The 13,414-nt window shown below is 44.1% G+C and overlaps 1 protein-coding gene across 9 annotated transcripts in view; it reads left to right on the forward strand.

The window, feature by feature from the left end:
* The window catches only part of Traf3 (TNF receptor associated factor 3), a 121,129-nt gene that overhangs the window by 23,372 nt on the left and 84,343 nt on the right, over positions 1–13,414 (forward strand). The window contains exon 3 of one of the 9 annotated variants that reach the window (XM_076551417.1): positions 11,229–11,354. The exons of the other annotated variants lie outside the window; for them this stretch is intronic. The gene's annotated coding sequence lies outside the window, so the exon portion shown is untranslated. The remainder of the gene's footprint in view (positions 1–11,228; positions 11,355–13,414) is intronic. 9 annotated transcript variants of the gene reach the window in all.

Consider the following 13,414-nt stretch of genomic DNA (forward strand, 5'->3'; position numbering starts at 1 on the left):
AAGTAAAATAAATAGCATTTAGCACAAGTGTTTAATTAGAAACTAGTAACCTAATGGTACAAGAATAGTAGTGGAAACTAATGACTAACTTGGAACTCTGAATGGAATTTTCTTGTTGGGATTGGGTTTGAGAGATGGAGCCAGTGGGTCCTTGCTTGCTTATAGAATGGCTTTGAGCGGTCGCCCGTTTCTCTCTGCCTTTTGTACCTTCATATTTTACCATTAATTAATCTGCAGCAGCAGAGTCTCTTGTATCCCAAGCTGGCCTTGCACTCATGTAGCTGAGGATGACCTTGAGTTTATTGTCCTTCTGTGGCTACCTTTCGGGTACTGGGATTACATATGTGGGCCACCGTGTCTGGTCTTTGCAGTGCTGGTGGCCGTCAGTAACTACTCCTCCAGCTGAACTACATCTCTACTCTTTTTCTTTGTGAGTCTCTGATGATGGCTGCGAATATCACAAAAATACGCATCAATACAGGTCTTGCCTTTGAGGAGGTGACCACATGAAGTTCACTGAAGAGCTGACTGAAAATTCAGAAATAATAACATGTATTTGTACCTGTCTTTACAGACAGCTTCAACCTTTACTGATTTTTCTCTATAGAGACTTGGACCCTTCAGTTCTCTGGAGAATCCTTCGGATTTTTTACTCTAATTGACCTGGGCTGGGAAAATAATTGGGATATTTTTATTGCATTGAAAATGACTATAAGTATCTCCCAAACTGCCCACTGTGGACAGTGACAGAGGAGAGTAAACATGTGACCTATGCCCTTTCAGAGGACCGAGAATACAATATTGTGAAGTAGCTTGTTCTTAATACTGGGTTCTGTGGACTCGTAATATTTAAACTCACCTGAATTTTACATTCTGGTGTAAATGTATATTTTTATTGTTACAGACATCTGAAATTCTTTCTGTGCACTGAAGTTGGACTTTTTAGGACAGGAAAATGTACAACATATCTTTGCCCACCATACAATTCATGCTTTTAAATCAAGCACCAGGAAGGATTTGGACTTTCCTTGAGCACAGAAATTGACACTTCTCTAATCTCTTAATTATTTATCTTCAGTTTTCCTTGGCCCTTAGGGGCATATTTGCTCTACATGCATATTTAGTGCCTTTTGGTTTAAATAATTTAGATAATTGGCAGCTGGTTTTGGTCTCATCAAAAATTTCAATCTTGTTGGGCAGTGGTGGTGCACGCCTTTAATCCTAGCATTCAGGAGGCAGAGGCAGGCAGATCTCTTGTGAGTTCGAGGCCAGCCTGATCTACAGAACAAGTTCCAGGACAGCCAGGGCTGTTACACAGAGAAACCCTTTCTCAAAAACAAAACAAAACAAAAAAACAAAAAACAACCCAGAGAGAGAGAGAGAGAGAGAGAGAGAGAGAGAGAGAGAGAGAGAGAGAGAGAGAGAAAGAGAGAGAGAGAGAAATTTCAGTCTGGAAACCACCATCCCTAATCCCATCAAGGGGAATGTGGAAGGCCAAGAGACTCACTGACATTTGTGTGATGGCTCTTCTTAGATAGTGGAGGGAGAAGTTAAAACTTTAAAAAATGGTAAGTTGATGTGAGCATCTGAGATATTAATATTACCGAAGTCTCAAGTGATTTAAAGTGTGCAGGAAACACTGACTTCTCTGCACTAAGTGGTGTTCATGGAAATGATATCAGGGAGAAGAAAGGACCTGCACGAGGTTCAGTCTTGGTCTGTGGGTTCTGGGCCATCTAAGCTCTTCAGGTAGAGTCCACACTAACTTCAGACCAGTGCCCCTTGGGGGTTCTGCTGAGGCTGAAGGTGTGATTTTCCCAGCTGATGAGCCAGCATGGCACAGCAGTACCAGGGAGGCCTGTCACTTCTGTGACTCCCCAGTGCTGCCTGTGGATTGAGAGCACGGGCTTCAGAGCCTTGTTTTCCAGTGTGTCGTCAGCCTCGAAAGGCTGTGTCAGCCAGGCGGTTGCTTTATTTGAGGATCTTCCTCCCGTAGCAGTGAAAAGGCCAGGTGATGTGTTCCTCTCGCAGCTCTTAGCTCAGACTCGCTCGCTCGCTCTCCAGAAGAAGCATCAGCATTTCTGATGTTGCGGCCAACTGTCTCACTAGGATGGCTGTCTCTGTGTGCTTTCACCTTCACCAGGTTGGACTTCATCATCGGGTTTCCTTAGTTGTTTAACTCGCATGTTGTGGGCTGGCCGAGAATTCTCTGAAGTAATGGCGACTGGCTTTGAACTCATGATCCATCTGCCTCCACCTCCCAAGTACTCATCTCGCTGTTGTTTTTCTCTGTGTAGCCCTGACTGTCCTCCGGCTCACAGAACTCCACCTGCCTCTGCCTCCTGAGTGCATGGACCCACAGTCCATGCTCAGCACCACCACTGGACTTATGTGGTATGAAATATCCTTAGTGCCAACATGAGAAATCTTGTTCTAGAAATTGTGCAAGGACATCCTTTTTTGGTTCTGTTAAGTGCGTGACTCAGGATTAATGTGTGCGTTTGTTTGTTTTGAGATGGGCTCACTGTGTAGCCCTGGCTGGCCTAGAACTCCCTATGTAAACTAGTGTGGCCTGGAACTCAGAGATAGGCCTGCCTCTGCCTCTTGCGTGCTGGAATTAAAGGTGTGCGCCACCATGCCTAGCCCAGGTTTAATGTTTTTGTAAGGTGAAGTACTTCTGATAGAAAATTCAAGTTTCAGTCATTAAATGACTTAAGCATTAAAAATATTTTTAAAATAGCAGGGCTAGAGTGAGAGTGTGTTAAAACAGGTGGGTGTAAGGAGGAAGCTGGAGATGGTTTAGCAGTTAACACATACTGCTCTTATAGCAGAACCAAGTTCAGTTCTCAGCACCCATGTTGAGTGGCTCACAAATGCCTCTCACGCTTAGCTTCAGGGGATCCAACTCCTCTGGTCTCCACAGGCACCTACACTCATATGTACATACCTATATGCAGATACACATACATATGTATGATAAAACTAAATCTTTTTCCCCCCCAGGACAGAGTTTCTCTTTATATCTCTGGTTATTCTGGAACTTGCTCTGTAGACCAGGCTGGCCTCAAACTCACAGAGATCCTCCTGCCTCTGCCTCCTGAGTGCTAGGATTAAAGGCATGTGCCACCACCTGGCTGTAAAATAAATGTTAAAAAAATAAAACTGGGCCGGGCGGTGGTGGCGCACGCCTTTAATCCCAGCACTCGGGAGGCAGAGCCAGGCGGATCTCTGTGAGTTCGAGGCCATCCTGGGCTACCAAGTGAGCTCCAGGAAAGGCGCAAAACTACACAGAGAAACCCTGTCTCGAAAAACCAAAAAATAAAAATAAAAATAAAAGTAAAACTGGCAGAGGAAACTGGGAGGTTAGAGTGCCTGGGATAGAAGCCCAGATGTCTATTAAATTTACTTGGATAGTCTCTTCCTAAGGTTCTGTAGTCTACAGCAAAACTTAGGTTAGTAGAATGGGATTTTTTGAGTAGGTACTATTAGAAAAATAATAAATTTCCAGCTGTGGTTCCAAGTTCCCCAAATGTGTGTGTTTAGCTTGTGCTCCTCTTGAGTTTTGCCATTGGACTGTGTGTTTATTGGACTATTGCTGGAGTCCTAAGGGTAATATGTTCAGGAAGCCATGTTGGCGGCTAGTGCGTTGTCATGAAGGACAGAAAGCCCACCAGCTCATGCCAGAAGATTTGAGGGGTGTTGGTAGAGTTGTGACAGATGGAGTAGAATGTTTCACACAGTTATCTGAGAGGAGTCAGCTAACTCCTCTGGAGGAGGAAGATTTTTGCCATTGTTTTTCATTTTACTTTTTGTGTGTGGATATTTGCTTGCTTGTGTGTCTGTGCAGCACATGCATGCAGTGCTCTCAGAAGCCAGAAGAGGGTATCAGATTCCTTGGGGCTGAAGTTACAGACGGTTGTCTGCAGTAGTGTGTACTGGGTATTGAATCCGGACCTCTGGAAGAGTAGCCAGTGCTACTAACCACTGAGCCATCTGTCTAGCCCCAAGAAGGAATCGTTTTACTTACAAGCTCCGGAGGGAGTAATTAGGCCAACTGAGAGCACCTGGGGTTTCACTTGCTCTTTCTCTAGGATTCCTGCCTCCTTCCTGTCTACTGCCAGCTAAGCCAGAAGACTGGGGCTCCTCACTGACCCGTCTTCTGCCTCCTGTTCAGTCCTGGTGCTGTTTTTAATCCTGCTGTCCTCACCCATCTGGTCCGTCAGTCCACATGAGCCCCTTTGTCATGCTGCTGCTCTTAACTTTTCTCGGCTCCAGTCCCCACTACATTATCTACCTGTAGTGTGCCTCTCCTGCCTAGAATACCATTTCTTGGATGCCTACTCGCCCTGCCCTTGGCTTTGCCCTTCCTGTGGTGAGTCTGCTCCTGCACTCAGGCCTACTGATCTGTTTGCTGCAGGAGCCCCTCTGACTCTCCCCGACCTGCAGTTCTGTGTCGCTGGCTATTGGCCTCTTCAGACACAAAAACCACTTACCTGGGCCACCTTTCGCTAGAGGAGGGATGATTCACAGGGACCCACCCTCCTTCCTGCAGAGTTGGGACTTTTGCATAGGGGATTTTTCTGTCTATTTTTTCCTCACCCTTTGAGAGTATGAAAAGAACTGCAGCTTAAGTGATGAGGGGTGGAGACAGTGATTGCACCTCCTGGGAGTTCTGATCCCTACAGCTGGCCTGTAGTTATCCCTGTCTTCAGAAGGGGAGTTGTGTGATGTTAGAAGCTTTTGAAGTTGCCTTTCTCATTACCAACAAGGAAGTGGAAAACTCAAGACACTGTATTGCCATAATTACTCTAGCATGCAAATTGCTATGGCAACAAAGTTGAGGTGGTGTACTTCCTGCTCTGCTGATCTTTAAGTCATATCTAAATTGCTCCATCTCAATGTGTTAGAGATGGGACGTACACAGTCCAGGTGCCTGTGTACTTGAAATGGTGTGTGTGTTTGGTTCAGTGTTTTGGATGGGCAGGATGTGGAAAGGGGCAGAAGGAGTCACTCTGGCTTTGTCCCTTGTTTCTGACAGGCTTTACTGTGGCATTCTAAAATTTAGAAAGAAGGACAAGAAGATAGTCAGGTGACACAGGAGTCCTGAGGGGCTTCAGAGAGAAGAAACTGAGACATTTAGGATGATTTGTGGGTGACACATTTCCAAATTGATCTAAGAGGCAGGTCTTGGGTGGACATACATTTTATTAAAAGGAGCTGGAGATACTAATTTCCTGCTGGGGAAGTACACTCTGAGTGTAATTGCTGGTGCTGTTTCTAGAGAAATTCTAGTCCTTGTCTAAATCTGTTTTCAACAAGGTCTCTTGTATCCTAGGCTACTCTGCTCCTATAGCTAAAGTCACTTTTGAATGCCTAATCCCCCTGCCTCCGTCTTGCAAGTGTTAAAATTACAAGATGCTCTACCATACCCAGTTTTGGTCCTACTTTTTTTTTTTTTTTTTAAGCTTTTGATACAATAGACTTTTTAATTTGTTTATTTTATTTTATTTTTTGGTGGTGCTGGTGTCTGAACCTCAGGCCTCATGCATGCTAGGCAAACATTCTACCACGGACCTATGGCTCCAGCCTTTACTTTTTGAAAACTTCTGTTTCATCTAGAAACTCAGTGTACACCAAGTGAGGATCATTTTATGGTTCACTTTTTTGTTTTGTTTTTTGGAGACTGGGTTTCTCTGTGTAGTATTGGTGTCTGTCCTGGATCTTGCTCTGTAGACTAGGCTGTCCTCAAACTCACAGAGATCCGCCTGGCTCTGCCTCCTGAATGCTGGTATCAAAGGTGTGCGCCACCACTGCCTGGCTCACAATTTTTAAATTTATTATTTTATGTATATATATAAAAGTGTTTGCCGGGGTTGGGGATTTAGCTCAGTGGTAGCGCGCTTGCCTAGCAAGCACAATTCCCTGGGTTCGGTCCTCAGCCCTGAAAAAAAAAAAAAAGTGTTTGCCTCCATGTATGTTTATGTGCCATGTACATGCCTGGTACCTATGGAGGCCAGAAGAGGGTGTCCAGTTTCCTGGAACTAGAGTTACAGCCAGCTGTGAGCTGCCATGTGGGTGAAAGGAATCAAATCTAGGCTCCCAAGTGAAGGTTTTTTTTTTTAAATATTTTATTTTATGTATATAGGTAGTTTACCTACATTTATGTCTGTGTACCACTTGCAGGCCTTGTGCCCATGGAGGCCAGAAGAGGAGTTACAGAAAGTCATGAGCTACCATGTGGGTCCTCTGGAAGAACAGCCAGTGTTCTTAACTACTAAACCATCTCCAGCCCCTGAAGATTGTTTTTAAGTTTTATAATGAAATCTCTGACAGCACAGAATTTTACCTTTTTATTATTTTTTTAGATTTTACTCTTATTTTTTAAAATCATATTTATTTGTTGAGAGAGGGGGGGGGGAGAGAGAGTGTGTGTCTGTCTGTCTGTCTCCAGGATAAGGAAGTGGAGTTCAGAGGACAACCCTTGGTATTTATTCTTTCCTTCCACCGTGTATGTTTCTGGGATCAAATTAAGGTGGTCAGGCTTGGCAACAAGTGCCTTTACCCACTGCTCTTAAAGACCATGAAAATGGGGGCTGGAGAGATTGCTCAGTAGTTAAGAGCATTGGCAACTCATCCAGAGGTCCTGCGTTTAATTCCCAGCAACCACATGATGGTTCACAACCATCTATAATAGGATTTGATGCCCTCTTCTGGCATTCAGGTGTATATGCAGATAGAGCACCATATACATAAGATAAATTTTAAACAATTATTTTAGCTGGGCACGATGGCTTATGCCTTTAGTCCTAGCACTTGGGAGGCAGAGACAGGTGGGTCTCTGTGAGTTCGAGGCCATCCTGGTCTTCAAAGCGAGTTCCAGGATAGCTAGGGCTGTTACACAGAGAAACTCTGTCTCAAAAAAATAAAAAACAAACCATGAAGACATTTCTGACAGAAAGTCATTGTTTAGCTCACAAGTTTGTGTGTCTGAAACCAAACTGCAAAGGTTCATACCTCTGACACCGGGCTGTCTTTGTGTGCTCAAGAAGTGCCTTAGGACTGTTTGCTTAAGCAAAAACAAGTTTTTTTTAGCTGCTTGGGATGGAAGTGCTTACTAAGAATTTAACATTCAGCATACTCTGTTTAAAAATTATCATTTTGAAGATTCATGGACCAAAAATTTCAATTGTATTAGTTTGATAGAAATAAATTTTTCCTGTTTCAAAGAGCATGAAGTCTTGTGGGCAAGGGTGGGGGCAGTATGCAGTGTGGGGTATTAGGGCAGAACAGAAAGTGTAGTAGAACCACAGCATTAGGAATTAATAATGGCAAGGCAGAAATGGCACAGAATGGACCTTTGAGCCTGGTGTGAGAATAATGTATCTTAAGAGATTTGGCAAACCCCAGTTTTAATAATGTTCATTTTTTCCCCCAAGACAGGGTTTCTCTGTGTAACAGCCCTGACTGTCGTGGAACTCACTTTGTAGACCAGGCTGGCCTTGAACTCACAGAGATCTGCCTACATCTGCATCTTGAGTGCTGGGATTAAAGCGTGTGCCACCACCACCTGGCTTGTTCATGTTTTTATGGGTTGTAAAATTAGGCAAAGAAGAGTGTATGACAGGAACTGTCTGTGGCTCTTTTGCTGAAAATACATGCTTTCTAATTTTATGCACAAAAATGTTTGTTGTTTTTTTTGGCTTAGAAATTCAGGAATTTTTACCAGAAGGAAAAAAACAAAACCACCACCATCCCACAAACAAACAAACAAACAAACAAACAAAAAGCCCCATACACCTGCAACAACAAGGCCAAAGCAAGAATTTTTACAAAATAAATTTTTTTGGTTTTGTTTTAACTTCAGGGCAGCCGTGGTAGTGGTTTTGTCACAGTGGAGATGCCATGGCGAAGATACCATGGCGAAGAGGCGTGCCTGCTGTCCAGCAGATTGGCAGTGTCCTTGGGTGGTGCTTTGGGGTTGTAAGGGAAGAGCTTAAACGTAATCTGAAGCTACAAACCACAAACAGCTTTTAAATTGAAAACAAACAGTTCAGGTGGTTCTGAGACATGTTCTCCATCACTTGTCAGTTACATGTTCAAAAGGGAGCACACTCCTTACAGCCAGGCTTCTGGTTCTGGTGTTGGGTGTTCAGCGGGTCTACAGCTGTGATTTCGGGTTGACATTTGTTTACACTTTTGGGTCTGCAGTAGACATGATTTAATAAACGGAGGAGCTTGAGAGAACCTAGAGACAGATGGAAATGTTCTTGCTGAAGTTAATATCAGTTTCAGCCATTTACCTTCTGTGTGTAGAATTTCCACAGTGGTATGTCAGAGTCAGCACACCTGAGTGTGGATGTGCTCTTTCAGAGGAAGAGAAGGTGCTGCGATTCCAGCAGACAGTCTGATTTTTAGGGACAGGCCAGTTCGTGAGGACAGAGGCTTTGCAGTCACTTATTTCAAGTTGCTCCCTGGAGAGTATCCCTCCTTTCTGTAGCTACCTTTGAATAACCTTGAGCTGGTCTTCATGTAGCCTGTGATAGCTGTCAGGACAGACTTCATAAAACACAGAAGGTAAAAATAAATAAAGGTCTCAAAAATAAAAAAGATACTATAAAATATTACATCGAGTTAGATAATATTCATTAGCCAATCTTGTGGGTTACTTCAATATGCCCAATAGGACATATAAAATTATGTGATTATCAGGCCAATGGGATGGATGGTTCAGTGAGTAACGGTGCTTTCTGAGCACATCTGGTGACCTAAGTTTGGTTCCTGGAACCCATGTAAAGATAGGAGAAAACTGACTCCACAAAGTGGTTCTTAGACGTTCATGCATTTTTTACACATGCACATACACAAATAATAATAACAAATAAAAATATGTTATGTTGTGGTGGTTTAAAAGAAAATGGCCCCCAAAGAGAGTAGGTGTAGTCTTGTTGGAGGAAGTGTGTCACTGTGGAAGTGGGCTTTGAGGACTCCTCTGCTCAAGCCACACCCAGTGAGACAAACCCTTCCTGTTGCCTGTAGGTCAAGATGTAGGACTCTTAGCTCCTCCAGCACCATGCCCTCCTGCATGTCCTCCTGCATGCCACCATGTTGCTCCATGATGATAATGGACTAAACCTGAAAATGTAAGCTACCTCAATTGAATGTTTTTCTTTTATAAGAGTTGCCATGATCATGGTGTCTCTTCACAGCAATAGAAACCCTGACTAAGACATATGTCCTTATCATTTCTGTTGAACAGAAAATTTTCCTTTTTTAAAAACACTAGAATGTCTCCCACACCCATGCTGGAGCTAGATCGCAGGGTACACTAAGAAAAGTGCTGTACCAGTGAGCTGTATTGAAGCCCTTCAGAGGTATTTTCATTTTAGTATTTTTGAGATTATTATATAATTATAATATATAATTTCCCCCTTCTCTTTCTTCTCTCCAAGCCCTCCCACATAGCTTCTCCCTCCCTCCCTCCCTCCCTCCCTCCCCTTCTTTCATTCTTCCTTCTTTCCTCTCTTTTATTTTTCTCCCCCCAAACAGGGTCTTACTATGTAGTCCTGTACCTCCATGTGCAGACCAGGCCAGCCCCAAACTCACAGAGATCTGCCTGACCCTGCCTTCCAAGTGCTGGAATTAAAAGTATTTGCCACCTCTCTGGCCCTTTTCTTTTCTTTCAAATTCAAGGCCTCTCTTTATTTGTTACATATGAATATGTGTGTATGTATATTTTCCTAAATAATTAAGTATAAACTACTCAGTCTGTCTGATGTTACTTATATGCATATATGTTCAGGCCTGGCAATTTGGTATAGGATAATCAGTTGCTCTGCTTTTCCCCAGGGAGGATCACTTCTGCTCTCAGCATTCCTTACTTGCCTGTAGTTCTTTGTCTAGGGTTGAGGCCAGAGGTATTTCTTAATAATGTGGTTGGTTATGTAATGGTTGTGTCATGGTTTCTTGACTCAGTTCTGTATTGTTGGACATGTAGGTTGTTTCCAGTTTTCTCTGCTTGCTGTGGTCTTCTGTACTCCTGTGACTGCTACCAAGACACTGCATAAACATGTTTGTGTGGTCTACATAATACAGACTCTTTCTTATGTTAAGAGTTGTGAATGTTTTCATTTTAACAAACTGGTTTTAAAATAAGGCTCTGCAAAGAATCACTAAGCATATAGAGTCTCCATGAGGAGTCAAGTTCTGTTGGGAGGGTTGGGAAATTTGGTAGTTCAAATTCTGGTCTTCTTGGAGTTGATATTTTAGTGAGCGAGGAATGGTCAACAGGCAGTAAATTAGTTAATACTAAAGGGCAGCATTAGCAAAGGAAAGAAAGCAGAATCACAGTTAGGCTGCCGGCAGAGTGCTTGCCCACTTGGTATATTTGCCAGGTCTTTCTGAGAGGATGGTATTTGAGTCAGGACTAAAAGAGTTGAGGACCAGGGGGCCGCATGAAGACCTGAGAGCAGAACGTTTCAGGCAGAGGGAGCAGAGAGTAGAAACCCTCTGAAGTGCGAGTGGGCTTGGTTTGGTGTCTGTTTGCTTCTGGGTTCTGAGGGTGGAGGCATGTGAGAAAGGGGTACCTTTTTGATCTGAGCAATTGTATGGTACTGTTTATTAGAGCAGGGATGGCTGAAGACAGATGGGAAGGAAGGGGCCCCTGGGTTCAGTGTTTGACCTGCTAAGTGTGAGATGCCTTTTGGTACTTAGTTGGAGATGCTGATGTGGTCATTGGATGGGAGAATGGGGGGGGGGGGAGCAGGGCTCACTGCCAGCAGCCTGTGACCTGGAAAGGGGTGGGGTGAGAAGGAGGGCCAAGGACCCAGTGCCAGAGTGGTGTGTGGCCTTGCCTGTGGAATACAAAGAGCAAGTACATCAGGAAGGCAAGCCCTCCATTTGGCAGCCAGTGGGAGGGAAGAGCATCTCCCATTGCCTCTGTTTCCAAGAGGGAAAGAATAATAGGAGGAAGGTTTTGAGGGGTATATTTTGTTTCATTGCAAACTGTGTGTGAATTTTTAATACAAAACATAGGAATACATATCAATTGAGTTGCCTCTAAGTGCTTCCCCTCAGGGTTTTCTCTCCTGTGCCTTGGGGGTGCTTTGATGAAAAGTTTGAGAAGTCACTTCATTATTGTAGTCTGTTGTTGTGTTATTAAATCTCACCCTAGTGAGTGTTTAACCTTAAAGAGTTTGAGATTCACTTACCCATTCTGTTATCCCTAATAGAGCTTTTGCAGCTGCTCCAAATATCCCTCCAATTGTGCATAGTTTGGCAAGCCACTTCATTCTGCACTGGGAAAGGTCTGCATGGCATACTGCAGTGGCCTCTAGAGAGTCCCATATCCTCCCCAGGTAAGGATGTGGAGGGAATGGGTCCTGCCTAGGCTCCCTAGGGGCAGTGTCAGGAGCTCTTTTTCCCTGTCATCTTACTCTGTTTGTTTGTTTGTTTGTTTGGTTTTGGTTTTCATGACAGTGTTTCTGTGTATGGCTCTGGCTGTCCTGGAACTCACTTTGTAGACCAGGCTGGCCTCAAACTCAAGAGATCCACCTGCCTTTGCCTTCCTGGCACTGGGATTAAAGGCTTGCTCTACCATTCGGCAATGTGTTCACTCTTAATAGAGATGCTGCTGCTCCTAATTCTGGCAGAGTGCTTGGGTGAGCCAAATACAGGGTTCTTAGCTACAGTTTATAATAGTTAATCGTCAGCAGTGATTGAAAGTTGTTGGCATAGCTCATTTTTTTCTTCCTATACAGTTAATGTGAGTAATTTCCTTGGCAATCGAAGTCTAACCTGACATGGCTGTGCATGCCTATAACATCAGCACTTAGGAAGTTGAGGCAGGAGCATTTAGAATTTAAGACCAGCCTGGATTATGTAGTGAGACCCTGTCTTAAAAGAAAATTCTTCAGCCTTTATAGAAGAAAGTGCTGTGAACAGTCATTGAAGGAAGTCTTCGAGGAAGCAGAGACCTGGCCTTTGTCTTATTCTTTGAGAAAGGTTCTCGTGTAGCAGAGGCTGTTGTGGAGCTCCAGGTCCTCATGCCCCTCCCTCCCTCCTCAGTGGGAAGAAGTACAGTGACTGGACTGCAGCATCAACTCTGTCCTTCTTCCTTTTGAAAGATGACATGACAGGCTGTGTGTGTGTGGGGGGGGTGTTGATCAGTAATTAGTCCATATATTCATGGCTAGGTCTATCATACTTAAGTCCCAATGCTGACTGAAATTTTATGCCCTATGACTGATATCTCTCCCCCAGCCTGTGGGAACCACCACCCTACACCTTGCTTCAACTTTTTTGTTTGTTTGTTTGTTTGTTTTTCGAGACAGGGTTTCTCTGTGTAGTTTTGGCACCTTTCCTGAAACTCACTTGGTAGCCCAGGCTGACCTCGAACTCACAGAGATCTGCCTGGCTCTGCCTCCCGAGTGCTGGGATTAAAGGTGTGCACCACCACCACCACCACCACCACCACCACCACCACCACCACCACCACCACCACCACCACCACCACCGCCCAGCGCTTCAACTTTTAAAAATACACGTAGAATGCATCTCGAGTGTCTCACTTAACATAATATTCTTGAGGTTCATCCATGACCATGTTAATAATAATGCACATCGCCGGGCGTTGGTGGCGCACGCCTTTAGTCCCAGCACTCGGGAGGCAGAGCCAGGCGGATCTCTGTGAGTTCGAGGCCAGCCTGGGCTACCAAGTGAGCTCCAGGAAAGGCGCAAAGCTACACAGAGAAACCCTGTCTCAAAAAAACAAAAAACAAAAACAAACAAAAAAAAATAATAATAATGCACATAGGCAGTTGCTAAAAGAATAGCTCTTAAATGTTCTTACCAAATACAACAGAGATAGCTGAGACGATGGGCATGCCAATCTTTTCACAATGAGAACATATACTGAGACATCGTTTGAACCCATAAACAAATACATTTTTCCTGTCAGTTGAAAATTAGTTTAAAAACTTTAGCTGGTAGGATGCATGCCTGTAATCTCAGCACTCAGGAGGGAAAGAGAAGAGGATGCCAAGTTCAAGGACAACCTGGCCTACATAGTGAAACTCTGTCCTTTTCCACAAAAATTCTAACTGGTCTGCCACCTCCCAGACTTTCATGCTTCTCCACTCCAAGAGCCTCCAAGGTAGGCTGTCTCAGTTATCTTAACTCTCTAGAGGTATGTCCTACCATAATAGCACACTATTTGTCCACCAGTCCATCCTTCTCACAGTTGTCTGGCAGCCTGCAGAGGCCTTCTGTGCTTCCTCTGCCAGCTCCTTCCTAAAGATTATCAGCTCCCCTCCTTGTTACTCCATACTAGCCCCAGCTGAGTTTGCTGGGGACAAGTTCAGCCTTCTCATTCAGGGTCTCATTCAACCAGGCAGGGATATACCCATCTCCCCAACAT

The sequence above is a fragment of the Peromyscus maniculatus genome, chromosome 14, assembly GCF_049852395.1.
Source record: "Peromyscus maniculatus bairdii isolate BWxNUB_F1_BW_parent chromosome 14, HU_Pman_BW_mat_3.1, whole genome shotgun sequence".
Taxonomy (NCBI): Eukaryota; Metazoa; Chordata; class Mammalia; order Rodentia; family Cricetidae; genus Peromyscus; species Peromyscus maniculatus.